Source organism: Mycteria americana, chromosome 1 (genome assembly GCF_035582795.1).
Source record: "Mycteria americana isolate JAX WOST 10 ecotype Jacksonville Zoo and Gardens chromosome 1, USCA_MyAme_1.0, whole genome shotgun sequence".
In the NCBI taxonomy this organism is placed as follows: Eukaryota; Metazoa; Chordata; class Aves; order Ciconiiformes; family Ciconiidae; genus Mycteria; species Mycteria americana.
Genome location: NC_134365.1, coordinates 117,625,522 through 117,645,646, shown reverse-complemented (window position 1 = coordinate 117,645,646; position 20,125 = coordinate 117,625,522).

Genomic DNA, 20,125 nt, shown 5'->3' with positions numbered 1-20,125 from the left:
AGAGAACGTGATCAATACCACTGACGACAAAATGAGTCAGGATAAGGTTTTAAGACCAAACGAACATGTGTATATATAAACTGAAAAATAACCAGTAAGCTAGTAAAATACAAAATAAATCATCTCTCTCCAAACCCCTCTGTACATCATAGCAAACATGAACAACGTATAGGAATAACTTCTCACTTTTCCTTTGCCTTTCACCTTCAATATTTTCATGAAGAGTGTTTAAGACCTTAATTAAATTTGAAAAGCATACATCTGATCCTATCAAAATCAAACAGGATATTCCCCTCTATGATAATAGGATTTTTATAAAAATCCTGATAGTTCTTAATCGGGATTAGGTTTAAGTAGGAAGGCTTTCTAATACCAGAAATTAGATTATTTTTGCGGTCTCTTTGGACTATGATTTTTTTCCCAAAATACACATTCAGTTAAAAATAACAGTTTATAGAATGATCTAGAAAATTACTAAACACACCAAAGCTAGAAAGGCAAGAAATGAAAATAATATATGCAATAGTTATGATCCTCTGAGATAAGGCTTTTTCAAACTGATTGGAAAAATGTATAGCGCTGTAAAACTATGCCTAACACATTACAGCTGTAGTTACTGCAAAATTAATTTTGCGACATCCTATAATATAAATTATTGAAATTCTCGGAGTGCAAACTATTCAAAACACTGTATTAAAAAAGGAGTTATTTGCCTTTTTAGTTTCGTATGCAAGATATGTAGAGAGTTAAAAGATAAACTGAGAGTCAGGAGAATTATAAAGAATATTACAGTTGAGGGGTGCATAGGAAAAGTCCATCTCAGAAGCACACTACATCTGTTAAGCATAACTCATGAAGTATTTTGTAGACTCATTAGATTCATTCATTGCTCATTGGTCAACCCTTGCTTAAATCAAAATAAATCTCACTAACTTTCATGGGAGCGATACTGGTACTTATACAGCTAATGCATATTTTCGGCTGAGATGTAAACAGCCATTTATGTATTTAGAAAGACATGTATTTAACTGTCTTGTGGCTGTTGCCATGAATTCTGTAATCAGTTTTATTTATTTATTAATAAAGTCAAGGATAATCATTCTAGTATAGCAAACATCTTTCCAAAATCTACCTCTTCCTTTGCATTAATATTTGCAGTATCTAGTTACCAAGGAAAAGTAGTTCTGCAGCACTTTTTATCTGGTATGAGAGTTAAAGTGCATACTTGGTTAATGGTTTTGGAGGCAATTTGGATGTTTGTCTAGGCACATATGTTTGTGTCTAGCAGAATGGGCAGGTGCAGGTGAATGTTCCCTTGCGTAAGATCAGGTGTGGCCTTCTCAGGGAACCAAACTTGCACAGGGAAGTCAAAAGGGAAAACGGAGATGTGGGACATGAAACTAGAATTTTTCTGTGTGATTTTGTCACAAATGATTACCACTCTTGGTATGGTAGTGACTAGCAATATCCTCACACTAGCTAAGAGGAGGAAAAAAAAAGGACATGCGTATATTACATATACACATGTGCGTATTTTATATATACACATCTTATATACACACACACACACACACACATATGTATACATACACGCATTTCTGAGCTCCCACAAAGCGTACACACTAAGTATATTACATACAAGTATCACTAAGATGGCAGTTCAATTAACAATCCAATTAACACCAAACAATTAAAACATTAAACCAACTCCAAACAGTTGGCATTTTTAAAAACCGAGTTCGGCATGTTTTCCTATGTGGAAAAACCAAAAAGATACTTTGAGTTTTTGTCCTGATTTGATATCAGGACAAAGTGTTTCAATAATGCAATTTCCTGTGTGATGAAAATGCTGGTTGTCTGTCAGCTCTTTTCAGAAATCTTCTGCAGAATCTGCCAAAACAATGTATGCAAGCAAATACTGCTGAAGAAAAATCCAGCTGTGCTGTTTACACCAGGAGGAAACTCAGCGCATGATGTCCATACGCCCATATACCACAGACTGGAGATAGAAGAGCATATTTTTAATGTAGTGTTCAATCTCAGTGTTACTAGCCAGGAGAGGAATTTTCTCATGACACTGAGCAATATCTTAAATAATATTTGCAGTACACTCTTTATTTTAATCTGCACTCTGTTTCTTATCTTCCCTTTCTTTGCACAACTTGCACTCTGAGCACTACTCTGACACATTCAGTGGTTGTTAATACTTTGATATCTAATTCTTTGTAAATGTACCATTTATTTTATTTTTTGAAAGAAATTTGTGATCTTTGGATAAGAAGAACTCTTGAACTGTGAAATAATATCATTGTGATCTCATAACATTACTAATTCAACTATATTCTGACTGGAAATGAATCATAATACTGAGTAATCAAGATTTTAAACTCATTAAAAAAGATTGATTTACCATTCGCATGAATTTACTCAGAGGAAAATCTAACGTATTCCAGAAAGAGATTAAAAGGTGTAACATCTCTTAGCTATGCTCTCCCATCAATAAGATGCCACATGATTTCAGTTCATTTCAACATACGAGACCAGTAGAGTTGCATGTAACATGATTTTGATTTTATTTTATTTTTTAATTTATTTTTTAATTTGTCTCATTTAGTCCACCTCAGTTAGTTAGTTTTCACTGAAAACACTCAATGAGTTAGCAAGAAGAAAAAAAAAGCTACTAATTCAAGCTTAAAAGTCTTTTCCTGTTTGTCTTCTATTGTAATCTTCATCCTCAGTTACTAACTATTCTTATTACAGACTTCCTTATAAACCAGTGAGCTATAATAATGAACTGTAATGGCTTGTATTTCATACAATATACCCATCTCTCTTTAAACATGCCCTTACTTTTAGTTTGTTGGTAATCTTGCTCACTGGTGTCATAAAAGTTTGGAGGACACCTCCTTATTTTCAACCATGTGTTGAATTCTTACCTCTTCTTACATATTACCTCTGTATTAATTCAGTGGTAGTTTTATTGTTCAGTGGTAAATTTATTGTTCAGTTATTGTGAGAAAATTAAAATAGTTATTTATTACAAGAATGTAAAGTAAATGATTAAATACATTGGCAGCGGTTTTGTGGTTTTGTGTAATTGAAAAAAAAGACTTGTTTTAGAAAATCAGATCCAGCCAACAGCATGGTGCAATAGTAAAGTTTAACGGGGAAGGTAAAATGAGATAATCTACCAAAAATCTGCATGAGAATAAAGTAAGTGTATCTATTCATTTTAGGAAGAAACAGTAGGAACAAAAAAAGACTGGTTTGGTGTTGTCTTTATGTCCATGTCCCTTTTTGAGTCTCTCAGAGACTGGGTGCAGAGCCTTTGCTGGTGCAGGCAGTTCCACTGACTGCATGGACCTGCGTTATGGCCCAGGAAATCACGTTTCAGCAGTGTTAGGCCTGCTACAAATAAGGCTAGTGTAGAGAAACAATTATTCTATATTTCTTGTTCTCTTTCCCCAAGATATATTTTTTTTCTATTGTCTTTTATCTATCTGAGAATATTTCCACACACTGCCTAAGAAGCGCTGCACTAAAATAAAACAATAGTTTACAGTTTAGGCCTAGAAATTCTGTCAGTGGGCTAGTTCACTGGAGAAATGCTTCCTAATTTCTCTACAGAGCAAAGCTGACTTTGCAAGCTAGTGACTTTTATGTACTAGGGGGTGGTTTGAGAAAATATGACGAAATAAAGTAAAGGCAATGTGAGCGTAGATGAGTGCAGAATGGCTTCTGCAATCAACTGTGCAAAGGAAAACTGAGGGCAAGAGTGAAATGCAGTCACTATGCCCTTTTGCAATGAAAAGGAAGAGTTGATTGATATAAAAATTTACTATTTTTCTTGGAATCAGTTTTCAGGATTCTGTTAGTTTATTTTTTGGTTGGGCAGAATAAGGGTTATTCAATGCTGGCTCATCATGGATAAATAAAAACCTTTTAAGAGTACCGATGGCAGTTAGTGATAGATTTTCCTGTAGGCGGTGTCAAAGGCCCAGGGCATTTGCAGTAAAAGCAACCAGCTCCTGTGTCACCTTGTATTTTCTTCAATATCTGACTTTAATCATAATTATGGTCTCCAGTCTGATCCTGCGCTCATCCGTGAAAACCCTTACCTTTCCTTGAAAGATTTTCTGCCTACCATAAAATAGGTAGAAGAAAATGTCAAGTGTGCTCACTGAAAATTCATGGCCTGAAGAGCAAAAAGGGCTATTTCATAGCATTCTATATTTTCAAAGACATTCAGTAAGATTGTATTTAATCGTTTTTGAAATGACACCTTTTGAGTTCCATCATGAAGAGGAGGAGACATCTATTGTCATCAGTATACATGGACACAAATACTAACTATCCACTGACTGAAAACAGCTGCTTTTCAGATGACTTATCAAACCCTGTTCTTTCTCATGTTCAAATCGGATTCATATGTGCATGAGTGCTTACAGCAAACATGCTTGTGTAGGCTAAGGTCTTTAATGATGAAGTACACAGTCATAGTGCTTTTTTATTTTAACTTATATATCGACTTCCATTATTTTGAAGAATTCCAAAGAGCTTTGCTGAGGTGAATGTGCTCGGGTATAGTTTTAAGAGAACTTCTGCCATCCCAGCGAATTCCTGAAGCCACTGATATGTCCTGAATCGGGAGTCCTTCACTGTGTTCTTTACTGGGTGGATATATGTATAGGGCTATATGTTATTATACATATATATACACACGTGTGTATATACGTATGTGTGTATACTTGTATACACGTATATGTGCATGTGTGTATGCATGCTTGTCTGTGTGTATACATACGTATCTATTTGTCTATTTCTGTATCTGTTAGTCCAGGAGGAAGACTTCCACCTTTAGCTGCTGGCCTCACATTTAGAAACCTTCTCATTATATAGCAAAAGCAATTGGAAAGGGTCTTCAGAGAAAAATGCCAGAGGGAAAGTGAGGGAGGAAGGTTGAGAGATTTTACTAATAGAGTTAAAAGAGACAACAGCAGCATAGCTATTGGTGGTGTGCTGACTTCGCTTAAGAGGCAACTCATGAGAGAGAGCGAGCTCCATGGAGAGAAAGTTGTTCTGGTCCATTCTGTGTTTCTAATCCCATGTTTACTCACTCTTAATTTTCTCTGCTGGTTTCTCCATTTCCCTATGGTTCCTCTAGCTCCCAGTGACTGTGCTCAAGCACTTCCATTTATGCTTTCCACAATATTCTGGAGCATGAAAGGCACTACTGAGTCCAACTTCTAACACTCAGGAAAATCACTACTCTACAGATCACGTAGATTGCCATCCACTTAGGTGGAGGCTGCTAATAAAGTGGAAAAATGCAAAATAGCCGAGGTAGAAATAGTCTGATGGTGATCTGACCAGGATATTAATGTCAGGAAAATGTGATATAGTATCTTGCTATAGGTAACTTTTCAGTGGAATATGAAGTTACTTGAGTGTTTGTGACTACTGTGAATTACTCTTGCACTCTCCTCTTAGCATTTGGCAGAACAGACTGGAAGATTACGATCAGGTAGTAAGAGTTATTTTGCGAATTTTGCTCAAGTCAATATTGACATTTTACAATTAGAATTGAGATAGACCTTCAAAATGTTCAACGCAAACTGTAAAAAGCTTTTGACACTTCTGCAGTTCATAAAGTACTGAAACTAGAAACATTACTATGCCATAAAGAGTTTTAAATGAGTGGTGCTTAGGGTGTTCCCAAAGGTTATACTTTACTTTGTCACTGGTCAAATTCCTTGTGGAAATTAGATTAATTAAAACTGGCATGTAAAATAGGTTTAGCCCCCTTTTTTAATGTTTTCAAAACAGCCCTGAAATAACAACTTATCATATACACCTCTTTCCTGTGTATGAAGTCATCTTATTTTCAAAAGCCAGGATAGACTTTAATAAATGCTTGCTCCTGTTAATAAATAGCACATGTTCTTTTATGCATGTGCTCAGTACGTGAAAGGAGTTTTCACCTCCTTTTTGATAGAAAGTTAGAAGTGTCTGGTAGAAAAGTTAAGGCAGTAAATTAAGATTTTTTTTCAGAAACATCTGAGAACTCTTTGGATCGTTGAAATCATAAGAATGATACTTAGCACTTACATAAACTTTTATATTTCTTCTAGTCACTATATAAGCATTCACATTTATATTTCTTGCATTTATTAATATATTAAAATTAATACATTTATTAAATTGCAATAACCCTGTTAAAATTCATCATTAACATTGCAAAGGGAAATACTTGAAAGCCAGAAAAGTGCCAGCAGCAGGGATGCCTGTTTGGATGGCGGCATTAAGGTACACTCTGAGACAGTGGAATTACCACAAAATCCAAAGAAGTCATTAGCTTGACACCGGGCTTTTGTTTATATCCATAGTCCCCAGGTTTTGAGAAGTGCCAGCCAGTAACAGAAAGCAAACCACGCTGACCTGGTTCAGCATGTTAAAATTTGCAAAATTCTTTTTTTATTTCTGGAAAGTTTGTGGTTTCCCAAAGCTTTTAGGAGATTGAATTCCTCTTTACTATGTTTTAATTTTGTGAAGGTGCATGAGCCTTAAAAAATGAGAAAATAAAATGTGCTTTCAGGTCAGAAGGAAGTGTGAAAGGTTATTAACCTGAACATTAAATGAGTGATTTATTTTCTAGAATCTGAGTGTTGCTTTTTTTTCACCTCAAACATTTTAATTTGCATCCCATGAGGACAATTGGAATGGCCCATCATTTAAACCTATGCAATTATTCTTGATGGGGCTAACTTAAATATTGTACAAATATTTACTGTACTATAAGGTGTTACTTTTCCTCTAAGCTAGCGAAATCTGATTCTTGACACACAACTCCTGCATTTTAAGGCATGAGCTCAGTAACTTCTGGAGTTTTTCCTTAAAAGTTTCACTGAAAGAGAAATATGAAGTTTGCAATTGATAAGCACTGAATTTTATTTCCATAAAGGTTATTGAAGAAAAATTGCACTCTTTTCTGGCCAGTTTTCTGAATATCTGAAAACAAAGAAGCACATCCAAGCAGAAACTGTTGTGGAATATATTGTTTTTAGGACTAGACCCATATGGTGCCACTGGCTAGATCTAGCCCATTGGATATTTCCCTCTGACGTGCCACCTTTCTCAGACAAAATGGGAAATACAGCCTTTACACATGGCAAGAGGTTATTATAGTAGTGCTCTAAATGATTACATTTATAAAAAACCCTATGACTGCTTTCTATTGGAAGATTCAAAGTCAATCCTTTGACATGGTTATCTTGACATGCTTGTTGTGGTAAGAAACAATTTATCAGTAATAATAAAACAGTTCAGGAGAAAAACACAGTCCCCTTTTTTCCTTCACCGGTGGCATATAAACCATGGGCAAGCTTCTACACTCCTGGGATCATAGAATCATAGAATCATAGAATGCTTTGGATTGGAAGGGACCTCTACAGGTCACCTAGTCCAACCCCCCAGTCAAGAGCAGGGACATCTTTAACTAGATCAGGTTGCTCAGAGCCCCATCCAACCTGACCTTGAATGTTTCCAGGGATGGGGCCTCTGCTACCTCTCTGGGCAACCTGTTCCAGTGCCTCACCACCCTCATTGTAAAAAATTTCTTTCTTAAATCCAGTCTAAATCTGCCCTCCCTTAGTTTAAAACCATTGCTCCTCGTCCTATCACAACAGGCCTTGCTAAAAGATGATGAATAGTTTGTTCTGCTGTTCACAGGGTCCCTGCAAACATTACAAGATAGCATTTGGGAGACTATTTCTGTTCTTGACATTGATAACTTTCTCCTATTAAGAACAGGGGCTATATAGTAGGTTCATAACTCCCATTGTAATAATTTGGGGAGTTTTATAAACAGGTTAGAAATGTAGCTTCATGGTTGTGCATCTTCCATGATTCTCATATATGGAAATTTCTTTGTGCATGTAGTAGTAAAGGTACAGAAATTAAATACTGCATAGGTGGTCAAACACTAAAGCTCTCTACCTGTTTCCTCCCATTTCTAACAGCATCGGGACTTAAAGAAGTAGCATGTTGCTGTGCAAAATTTGGAATTAATAGTAAGTCAAGAGTAAAAAATGATACTATATTTCAATGTTATCACTAAACCAGAATCTTTTTTTAGTGCTGGGAAATAAACCCAAACCTCATTGTTATTTGCATTAATAGATTTTTTTTTAAAAAAATGTGTTGTGCTTGCTGTGTAACTATGTGTGATGGAACATGTACATACATTTGTAACTATACACTCATGTATTTTATACAGATAAAACTGGCTGGTCACTAGCAACAGTATCTACAGTCAAGACTGCCCGAAGCACTTTTACGTTTAAGACCTTCAAGTATGTTAAATCAGAAGTGGTACTGAATGTGTACTGCACCCTAAGGACTGTACATTGGAAGGGTTCTCTGAGGCCAAATAATTCTCTGTGCAGTAAGGCAAATGCGACTTGATTTCTTAATTTGTGCTTTGTGAGTTAGTAACACTTTAGTTAATTATTCAAGTTTCTCATCCCTGGACAGTTGACACAGAAAAGAGATGCTGAATGCTAAAGTCTGGGAAAAACCCTGTGAGAGATCTTGTCTTGTTAGACTTCAGAGAACCCACATGGGTGAAAAGCTGTTGCTGAAGAGTAATTTTCATTGATGGATATAATGCACATTGAGTGATTTGGGGAAACAGGTTAAGAATACATGCAGCTTAGAAATTCTGTCTGATATCAGGGATTCTCTATTTTTGTCAGCACAGTAACATAATGTGGTAATAGACACATGTCATGGTTTAAACCCAGTCAACAACTAAGCACCACACAGCTGCTTGCTCCCCCGTGCACTGTGGGATGGGGGAGAGAATCGGAAAAAAGTAAACCCCATGGGTTGAGGTAAAGACAGTTTAATAGGACAGCAGAGGAAGAGATAATAATAATAATAATAATAATAATAATAATAATAATAATAATAATAATAATAGTAATAGAATGTACAAAACAAGTGATGCACGATGCAATTGCTCACCACCCACTGACGGATGCCCAGCCCATCCCCGAGCAGCGATCACTGCTCCCCGGCCAACTCCCCCCAGTTTCTATACTGAGCATGACACCATATGGTATGGAATAGCCCTTTGGGCAGTTGGGGTCAGCTGTCCCGGCTGTGCCCCCTCCCAGCTTCTTGTGCACCTGGCAGAGCATGGGAAGCTGAAAAGTCCTTGACTAGTGTAAGCACTACTTAGCAAGAACTAAAACATCCCTGTATTATCACATTATTCTCATCCTAAATCCACAACACAGCACTATAACAGAAGAACATTAACTCTATCCCAGCTGAAATCAGGGCAACACAAGAAAAGATAGATGTGTCTGCTTCTACAGTCACTTGGCCCTGAACAGGTAAATTCCCAGTTCAGGGTTCTTGAAAATTTGGAATTGTTCAATAGTGACAGGAAAGGATGTATTTACATTTCTGGGGAATTTCAGGGGCTTTAGTGCTTATATTTGGGAACTATGTAGTTGAGCTATCATGTCTGATTTCCATATAGGTGTAATAGATGGAGAGGCCATATCCAAGAAATGCATCAGATCAGTCAAGGAAAGAGTGCTATGAATGAACCTCGAGACACATGCAATTAGGATGTTGCACATAAATGCAGAAGACTGAGGAATGTCCTCTGGGAGTAAAAGGACCAGGACAAGTAACTCATCAAAACTGGCACAGAGCTAATTCATTTCCTGTGACATTAAACCTCTTTTCTAGTTACCATTTTTATTTACCACTTTCTGTATTACATACATAGCTCAGAGGACAAAATTCAGAACACCGAATTCAATTAAAAATTAGCTTAAAATCAACTTTTGTTGTATCCCTACCACCTTGTTCAAATCATCCTGCACATACCCTTTAGCTATTGCAGTGTACCAGCACAACCATGTGACTCATGCTTTTGTATTCCTCTGCATGGGAGAAACAAATCCAGTTCCTTAACTATGTCTTGCCTTTTAATTATGTTTAGCGGAATAACTCTGGCCTAGTCTGCATTTTGATTTGTATCGGTTGAGGTTAATAATTCCCAAAGTGCAAACTGTGCTACCATGTTGTCCTCGTTATTGAAAGTGTCACAGGCGATTTGTAGGAGCACTTCCCTTTCCTGGTGAAATGCACCTAAATCACACACTTGGCTCTACCAGCTCTGCAGGACATACCTGTTTTCTGAGAAAAACGCCTGTTTTCAGTTCAAAAGATGTATGGTGTCCTCAGGCTTTCTACACGAATACTTACACAATTGCCAAAGGATGCCAGATTAATTTTGTGTCAGTAGCTCTTTCTTGCATACTTCTAAACAAAGGAAGAGTCAGGGAGCTTAGAACCCGAATGTATTTTCATGCCAGACCTGCTGCTATTGTATGCCATTACATGAAAGAATAAAGATATATCGGCTTTATCATCTTCTTTTAATTTCTTTAACTTTGACCTAAGGTTTAAGGGTGGGTTTTTTTATTTTTTAGGGGAAGATTTTTTTTTAGGATATTCTATTCATTTAAAAACATCACCACCACTGAACAGAGCAATGAGATCCATCTTGGTGTTTCACTTTTGCTTCCATTAATATTTCTTTTTAACTTCAGTGGTCTAAGTAGCAAGACACAAATGATTTATTATTTCTTACCTTGGTGTAAAGTTTTAGTCAAAAATCTAGAGTTTTGTGTATTATACAAGTCTATAGAGATAAAGCTTGCCATAGAATCTCTTTGTTGAGTAGCTATATTCAAAATCTAACCTCTTATTTAAAATGAATTACATTTTGCTGCAATTAAAACAAACAAATAAAGAAACCAGATTTTTAACTTCTTCAGCCTTTCTAGAGTTCTTTCAATATATTAAAATAGTATAACTGGTCCCCTATGCATAAATACATAACGCTGCTAGTAACTTCTACACTTAAATCAAGTTGAAAATCTGTGTTAACTTCTGGGATCGTTACTCCTTATGGACAAATTGATAATTTCTCTTTAGGCCATCTTCCTGTACATCTCAGAAATTTAATATTGCCTGTTAACATTTCCCTGTTTTGCTTTTTTTGCTTTTCAGAAGGAGATTAGTCAGCATTCCACCTGTACCTGCATTGTGTTAGCCTTCTGACCTACGGGGGTTCATATAAATGCATAGAGAATTATTTCGAGCATGATGTTGATGTGTTCTCATCCTTTGAGGGATTATTTGGTTTTCTTTCTGGCACTTTCTTTAACAGGATTAAAGCAGCAGGATGGAAGATAGAAAACAGAAAGAAAAAAGTCTTTCTTGGTTAGTTGTCAGACATTCTTGCTGTCTAGTTATAATAGCTTCTTCTTTGTACTTTTACACTTTGCATATCTTTTAGTGAATTCCAGAAATGGAAATTATACATTATACTTTCATGTTACCCTTGTACATTTGTTCTTCTATTTTTCTTTGCTATCTGCCTCAGTTATGGACAGTAACTCATTGGATTTTGAAATTCCTCCAGTGGTCTGCAACTGCCGCTTGTCTGCTTTACACAGCTATCACTCAGAGGCCAATGCCTTTTCTCTTGTAGCTGTTATCTTACTATCGTGTTCTAACCTAGCTATCTCTTTGTTCTTTAGTTATCTACAGTGATGTCAGAAATACAGACCAGACTTAACGAGCAAGCCTTTTTCCATTCTCAGTCTCTAACACAAGTCCTTCAACTTCTAACCACAGGAAAAAATCATATAGATGGCTTTTATAATATCAGAAAGATTGTTTATCTTATTTAATTATTACAGTAGGATAGGAGTCTGGCCATTTGTTTGTTTTTAAATGAAATGTTAATCTGTGTGAGATAACTTCCAAAGCCTTTTAGTTTGATTCAGTACCTTACTCACTGGTTGCCTTGACTTCAGTGGGTTTATTTGTAGATTTAAAGCACTATGCTCAGCATTAACCATGTTCTTTTGAAGGTAATTTTGAGGTCAGTTCACAGGTGCTCTGTTGAACTGCAAACAAATCAATAGGCAGGGAAGCTATACTTCAGGGCTGGCACTTCATGATGATGGACAAACACCTGTACTTGCATCTTAGAGTCCCATAGCTCCTTCATCTTCTGTTAAACTTCATCCTCCTTGCCCCTGGTGACATTAATCATACGCCCTGTATCTTTTATGTCAGATGAGTTTTACTGAGAAATCCAATATATTCAGTCCCCTGTCCAACCTTGTGAGCTGAAAATACCTATAAATGGGGAAAGAAAGGCTATTACTTTTCACAGAAAAGCTTGTTGGATTTGTTCTCCCATTCCAGGTTGGTCAAATTCTGCCTTAAACTAAATCACCTCTTCGGGCCAAATCAAAAGTGTTAATTCCCTTTTAATGTCTTCCACTGTAGCTGAGGTTGTATAATCAAGGTCCAGCATGCTCTTGTAGTGCTTATATGTTTAGGACTAAGGAAGGCAAAGGATACAGTGAGTTTGAAGTAGTGCTGGGATGTCAGGGAGTTACTTTGACTCTTCATGAGCTGTGGGCTGTTTTCAAACCATTGAAAACACTGGGAGCTTCAAGATATTGTAAAGTTTTCCAAAATTATCAGCAATTATAAAATATTAAGTGTCATTCCTATAATATTCTCAGCTTCTCAGCAATATTGTCCTTTACCATGCAGAACACTAAGTGTTTTCAAATTGCTTTGCACACTTCGACAGATGGAATATGGCTTCATTTTATCTGTGTGGCAAACTACATTTAAGTCTCACATTGTTTCATGCAACTTTGGAAATATTTAGAAATAATGTGCAATTAAAACACTGATAATAGAATAATCTGATATCAGTGGAGCCATAAATTGACACAATTTGAACATTTTTATTGCGTACTAGTACTGTGAAGTTTTTTAAGAGATTATCAGTAAGAGTGATAGTTTATCATTTCTGGTTTTTTGCTTTTGTCTCCTTATTCACTTATGTGTATCCTGATACCACAGCAGTTAAAACAATGAAAGCTTTGCCAGGGCAAGTCCTTGATAACAACTGATAACAAAGCGAAAAAAAATTTTAAACCCCAAACAAAATGAAACTAATCCTATATTTTTGGAATATATTCAGTAACGACTGGCTATTTATTAGTTATCGTCAGGAGAGATGACTTGCCTTTCTTTTTGTCCTGATTGTAGCAACATAAGAGTTAATGGACAAATATGCATTTTTTTTTCTTGCAATTGCTAAGAAAATTTATTTTTCATTAATATTGTTCCAGTACTCTTTATGTCTGCCAACAAACCTCAATCTCTGGAAAAATATCTTATGTAGTCCAACTTCACCTCACAAAACTTTAACAAGAAACTTTGGATCTTGGCCACTCTGAAGTCTTTGTTCTTCAGGGAGGAGGACATTGCCACAAATCACAATGGTTTGAGAACAGAGTTCCAAATTTTGAATACTGCAGCTATTTGTTGCTTTGAAGTGATGAGATTTTTTTTGTTTAGTTTTCTGTTTTTAAATAGATTGTATGAATAACAGAAATTAAATGTTTTTGAGAATAATATGCTAAGAATTAAAAAAAAAGCTAGAGAACCCAGTGTTTCTAAGTGAGAAAATATGTTTTTAGAAAAAAGTGTGCTAGTATTATTCTTTACATGAAATTATCTAAGTATGATCCCAGTCTTCTGTATCACATGACTCCTTTCTGCTGACATGTGTAATAAGGTAGTAGGGCAGTGAATGCTGTAAGCCCAACATTTATGTCAAAAAGCCTTTGGATAATCTTCAAAAAAGCAGGTGTGCACCAAATGCGATGTTTTAGGCAATAAAATAATTGCACAAGCTAAAGACACTGTAATAGTGCAGAAAGCAAAGGTTTACATCAGCTCAACTCAGCAGTGCAACGACTTCCTGCTTACACCTTCAGAAATGAAAAGTTCTCATGTCTCCTTCTTTATTTGGACAAGACTTGTAGGCCTCAAACCTCACTGTAATTGATGGAAGGACCTACCACAGTACAAAATACATTTTAATTGCAAACATATTTTCTCTTATTATTCTCTTATTATTCCCTAATTCGTGTACATGTCTAAAATGTGAAAAACGTAAGAATACAAAAGTAAGGATTTTTCACCTGGTAATATTCATCTCTTCTTCCCCTTTTTTATGGACTGTCATTTAAAAAAACTGTTTATTGATCTCTTCAAGTGCAGAACTGCACTTACTGATAAGTAATTTACTCTACATTTGCAGCCCTCTGAATTGTGGCTCTTTCTGGTTTTCTATATATACCCTGCCAGTATGTTCTGTTCTGTGCAGGGTCTCAGGAACTCGTGTACATGGAGAAGCTAATTTGCTCTTCTGTTTTGACAGTGGCTGCCACTTTAAAGACGTACACCTTCCCCTTCCAGACCATGAGGTCTGGGAGGGCTTCAGTTAGACCTTAGTCTGATATTGACACCCTGCACAACAAATTGGGTACACTGCTGGATTATTTATGAATCTGTTATGATGGTTGTCGAAAAGTATTCTGTTTAAATTATGGGGAACACGTAAAAGGAATTGTATCTGATAACTTTAGTTGGAGCCAATTTAAATGGACCTTTAAAAGTTTAAATGTTCCCTAACATTTCCCGTTAGAAGCGCAGACTTCTGTAAGAGGTCAGCTCCCTTTTAGGTCAACTTACAATGTTTAAAAATATAACTTTGTGTGTGGCACTTGAAGACATAAAATCTCTTGAACGTCATAATCAAAACATGTTTCTCATGATGTGTCATTTTTTTTAGATAAACTAGCCAGGGTGCTACTTTGTCTTTTGGGATACTCTGTACCTACTCTTCCTGATGCAAAGCAGTTTTTTCTTGCAGACCACTGTGAGTCAGGCCCTAAACTTGATTCTCTGACATCCAAAACTAGTGACCTAATCTTCAGTGTATAGTGTGTGAGCACGCTTTCTCTCAGCTTTCCCAACAAAAACTTTGTGGAAACAGATATGTCTCTGAAAAATGTTTTGGCTTGGATGAAACAGCATATTTCGATGAAATTTCATTTCGTTGAGAATGTTCCGACCTGCTCTAATTACAAGCCTCTGTTATAAACTGGTTATGGCTTTGCCAAACATTAACGAGTTGGGCTGAAACTTTCCGTGATTGTTCTCTGCTTTAGGCTGAATGTTTTGATGGCAAAGGTTTAACCACTTCGTAGCCCAGAGAAACGGGGGTTTTTCCACCTCCGTGAAAGTAACACTCTGGTACCTCTAGTATTTGGAGGAGGACCTTCAAATTTAACAGGGAGAAGACCTGGTGCACTGAAGATATCTTTTGCAGTTCTCATGGAAATTCTTTCGACTTTAGCCTTTGACGGTCCCTATCTGGAAGTAAGGCAGGGGAACTTGTAGAAAGATTTGCTGATAACTTTTTTCTGTTGCTTAGGCACCAAGCATACTCTGCCTCCACAGAACTGCCCCACACATCAACTCCACTACGAGTCAACTCCACAACTCTGAGGCTGAACGTAGAGGATGGTGCATTGCCCCGTTGTCCTGGGAGAAGGTCAGGGTTGATGTACAGGGCACTGAGAACTGCCACTGCTCCCCTTCACTGAGTGGTACGGAAATAAATTTCTCTTTGAAATTCTGAAACTGGAAATTCAATTCAAATTGAGCTATCGTGGCTCATGGACTAGGGATTCTCCAGAGGGTCATTGCTGCCTCAGTATAACACTGTCTCGGAGAAAGAGCCTTTCTTTCTCTCTTTTCTGGTTTCTGCTGTGAGCAAAACTCAGTGCCCTGTGTGTGGACTGATTACATGAGTCATCCAAGCCTGTGCCGTAGGTACTGATAATGTGAGATTGTAGGATGCTTTGTGCAACAAGGTGATTTTAATCTTCTGCCCTCTCCACCCCATCCCTTATGATTATGAAAGAGATTTAATGAGGAAGTGTTTGCTATTTAAAAATACTCCTGAGTTAAAAAAAAAAAAAAGAAAAAAAGCCACTGATGCATCTTCAATATTTCTTATAACAAGTGACTTTTGTTTGTGAGCACAGGATCAGAAGGGTACATTCAGTAAAATGTTTAACTAAGTATTAGCTTCAGACATGAACGATGTAATTCATTCACAGAAAGTGAAAGAGCATTCAGATTTCCCTGGGGCACTGCTTTACCAATATAAAGGCTAATCTACTAGTTTAGCAAGTTATGTTTTAGTGTGCCATCCTCCAGTTTGGACTTTCATGAATCCACCTATTGAAGGCAGCGTTTCACCTGCAGCTCTGAGAGCTTTACAAATGAGGCCCCAGTTCCTCATTTCCCAGAACCACAATAAAATCCTTCTGAGGTAATCACTCATAAAATGCCTTACACCAGTCTCAGCAATAAGCTATTTTTTTTCATTTGCTGTGCCCACTCATTTCAGCTTTACAAAACATCTTTTTTGTACTTTGCACAGGGTGGCCTTGTACAGTTATGTCATGGAGCCCCGTGCGGGAGAAATCCCTCCCGGCGGCATCGTGCGCTGCTGGTGGAGGCTGGTCGGGGCTTCATCTGCACTGGGATTTTGCTGGGCTGGCCTTTCACGTGGGGGAAACCTCAGGATACAGCTTCCGCCAGCAGGAAAGGCTGGGGCTGGAGCAGAGCTCGTCAGAAGGTGGTGGGGACCGATGCTGATCTGCTGCTGCCTCATGCCTGTGTGGGTGAAAGACTGGCTTGGGGTCAGGGAGATGATCTTACCAGAGTACCTTCAGTCTCATACAGCAGCTGTACAGAATGGTGTGGTACTTACGCCAAACTCTTGTGACTGGTTTGTATACTGGTTTCAAAATGAGTTAACAAGCACAGTTCTTTGCTAAAATAAATACATTTAATTGGATCACGTTAAATATCTCTCGGCTATGACATTGTTACAGCTCAATAACCTTCTCACCACTTCCTGAACATTTTTGCATTATTGTTATGGGAAGAAAAGGAGATTCACTTTTGAAGGAATTTTTGAGCTGAAACTGAAATTAGAGCTGATCTGATATTTTCCATTAATTTTTCCTCATTGAACATGTAGTAGCTGTGAAATTGTATTTTTATGAGCAAAAATTTCAATTTTATTATTGTTTTCCATTCCCCAGTGGGAAAATTGAAAGAAGACATTTGAATCTTCTGGATTGATTCCTTGAACTGAAAGTGATTCAGTCTGACATTAATCTGCGTCTCCCTACTGTGCTATACTATATGATAAAAGCTAAGAATAAAAGATTCTACTATTTTGCCCTGTGGAGGGGATTCCCTTCCTTTGAGAGGTTTCACCTCCTAAAATCCACCTGTAGACATCAGAGAGAAGGCTCGCATCAAGGGACATGACTCTGAATAGTGATGAATGTGAGGAGTTTGTAGTGTTCAAGCATCTTTTCCTCTGTGCAGAGTGGCTCTGTAAGCAGGTTACAGAATCAGAGAATCACAGAATCGTATAGGTTAGAAAAGACCTTTAAGATCATCGAGTCCAACCGTAAACCTAACACTACCAAGACCACCACTACACCATGTCCCTAAGCACCTCATCCAAACGTCCTTTAAATACCTCCAGGGATGGCGACTCAACCACTTCCCTGGGCAGCCTGTTCCAGTGCTTGACAACCCTTTCAGTGACGTAAAATTTCCTAATACCCAGTCTAAACCTCCCCTGGTGCAACTTGAGGCCATTTCCTCTCGTCCTATCACTTGTTACCTGGGAGAAGAGACCGACCCCCACCTCGCTACAGCCTCCTTTCAGGGAGTTGTAGAGAGCGATAAGGTCTCCCCTCAGCCTCCTTTTCTCCAGGCTGAACAACCCCAGCTCCCTCAGCCGCTCCTCACAAGACTTCTGCTCTAGGCCCTTCACCAGCTTCCTTGCCCGTCTCTGGACACGCTCACAACCTGGGAACACCAAGCAATTATTTATTGGGTAATGTGCAGAGCAGATAGCTGTGCTGTTCAGCTACTATGCTGAGCACTAACATGCTCAGCTCCCCCATGGAACGCTGATGAGATGGTGGTGGCAGGGAGGCTGGATGGCTGATCCACAGAGGCAGTGAATTGCTCTATTCCATCCTGTGCTCTTTTTTTTTTTTCTTTGAGGTTTTACACCTTTTCGTGCCAGCATTTCTCCTCTTGAATCTGTAAGCTGCTAACTATCATGATTTCAACAACTACCCTCTGTCTAGGTTTTCACTTTGCTTATCTTGCACAGCTTTGGTTCATGTATGTTCTCACACCTTAGCAACAATTTTCTCAGTAAAACTGTGCCAAGATCACACATCTGTGCTGTACTAAACAAGGCCTTGGATTACAGACTGCTAAGAGTCTGGGTATAATTCATCCAGAGTACAGTTCCCATGAGACACGTGATACTGCAGAGATTTTCTGAGTTAAAATAGTCACAAAAGCTTCAGACACAAAAAAACCCATTTAATCATCTGTTCTGGTTTTGAATGAAAAAGTTGCACTACCTTGCGGAATGAACGCTTAGATTTTTCATTTACCTCTGTTTAAAACAGTATGAAATATTTGTGATTTGTTACCTCTTAAGATTTTACAGATCATACATGCAGAACAATAAAATGTGCATACTTACTACTCTATCTCACAACTGAAACATATTTTCATGTTATGATTATAGATTTATCTCCTTAGAAAGGTGGCCTCGTATCACTAAGCATGAACCAATTGAATAGCAGTCCATCCCAACAAGCAGGTTGTCAGGCAAAAATACCAGGAGGCCTGTATGGATGAACAAGGAGCTCCTAGCAAAATTCAAAGATAAGAAGGAAGCGTAGAGAAAGTGGAAGCAGGGACAGGTAACCTGGGAGGAATACAGAGGTACTCTGTGAGCATGCAGAGACGGGGTTCAGAAAGACATAGCCAGACTGGGACTGAATGTGGTAAGAAATGTCAAAGGCAGTAAGAAGGGACACTCTAAGTACACAGGTGACAAAAGGAAGACTGGTGAAAATGTGATTCTGCTGCTGAATGAGGTGGGGACCTGCTGACACAGGACGTGGAGAAGGCTGAGGTACTGAATGCCTTCTTCACATCAGTCTTTACTAGCAAGACTGGCCTTCGTGAAGCCCAGGCTCCAGAGGCCAGGGGGATAATCTGGAGGAAGGAAAATTTACCCTTGGTGGAAGATGATCAGGTCAGGGAATATTTAAGCAAACATGGGCCCTGATGGGATGTACCCACAAGTACTGAGGGACCTGGTTGATGTCATCACGAGACTGCTCTTGGAAATCTTTGAATGATCACGGTGACTGGGAGAGACGCAGGAGGAGTGGAGGAAAGCAAATATCACTCCTCTCTTCATGAACAGCAAGAAGGAGGACCCAGGGAACAACAGGCTGGTCAGCCTCACATCAATCCCTGGGAAGGCAATGGAGGAATTTATCCTGGAAACCATTTCCAGGCACATGAATGACAAGAAAGTCATCAGGGGTAGTCAGCATGGATTCACCAAGGGGACATCATGCTTGACAAACCTGATAACCTTCTATGATGAAATGCCTGGCTTGGTGTTTTCTCCTTGCTTTTGCCCTCTGCTTCCATTTCCTTTCCATGTATGAACATTTTTCATGCTCGCTATATCCCCTGAATCACTTGTTTTCCTACTCTGTCTCCCAGTTACCTATGTTCCTCCAAAGCAAAGTGAATCTTTTGTACCAATTCTTCATTTGTTTTCCACAGCATTGGAATATTCATCCAAAATATTCCTTGGCACTTGTTTAACAAATGGAGACTTCTTATTCATTCAGATTTGTTCCTACTAATCATTCCTTTTAACAGTCTTTCTACAATAATTCCAGCAAAAAAGTAATAAAAGCCGCTTTAATCTTTGTACTCCACAACCTACCCACCAGAAAAAACTTCTAATCCTCTTACTGCTGTGTGTCTGATCTGCTTTGCTTTCTCTCTCTTCTTTTTGCCTATTCTATGGCCATTGCAAGGACTCTCACCCCACATCAACACTGGAAAACAGTGCCAAATTACATGCCAAATCTTGTGTCCGTGCAACATGATGCTCTCACTCACCAAAACAGCATAGATCTAAACTCTTTGTGGAAATGATCCATGGTGTGGATTTGGATGTCCTTATATAACTAGACACATTGTCTCTTATGTCCGACCTGAG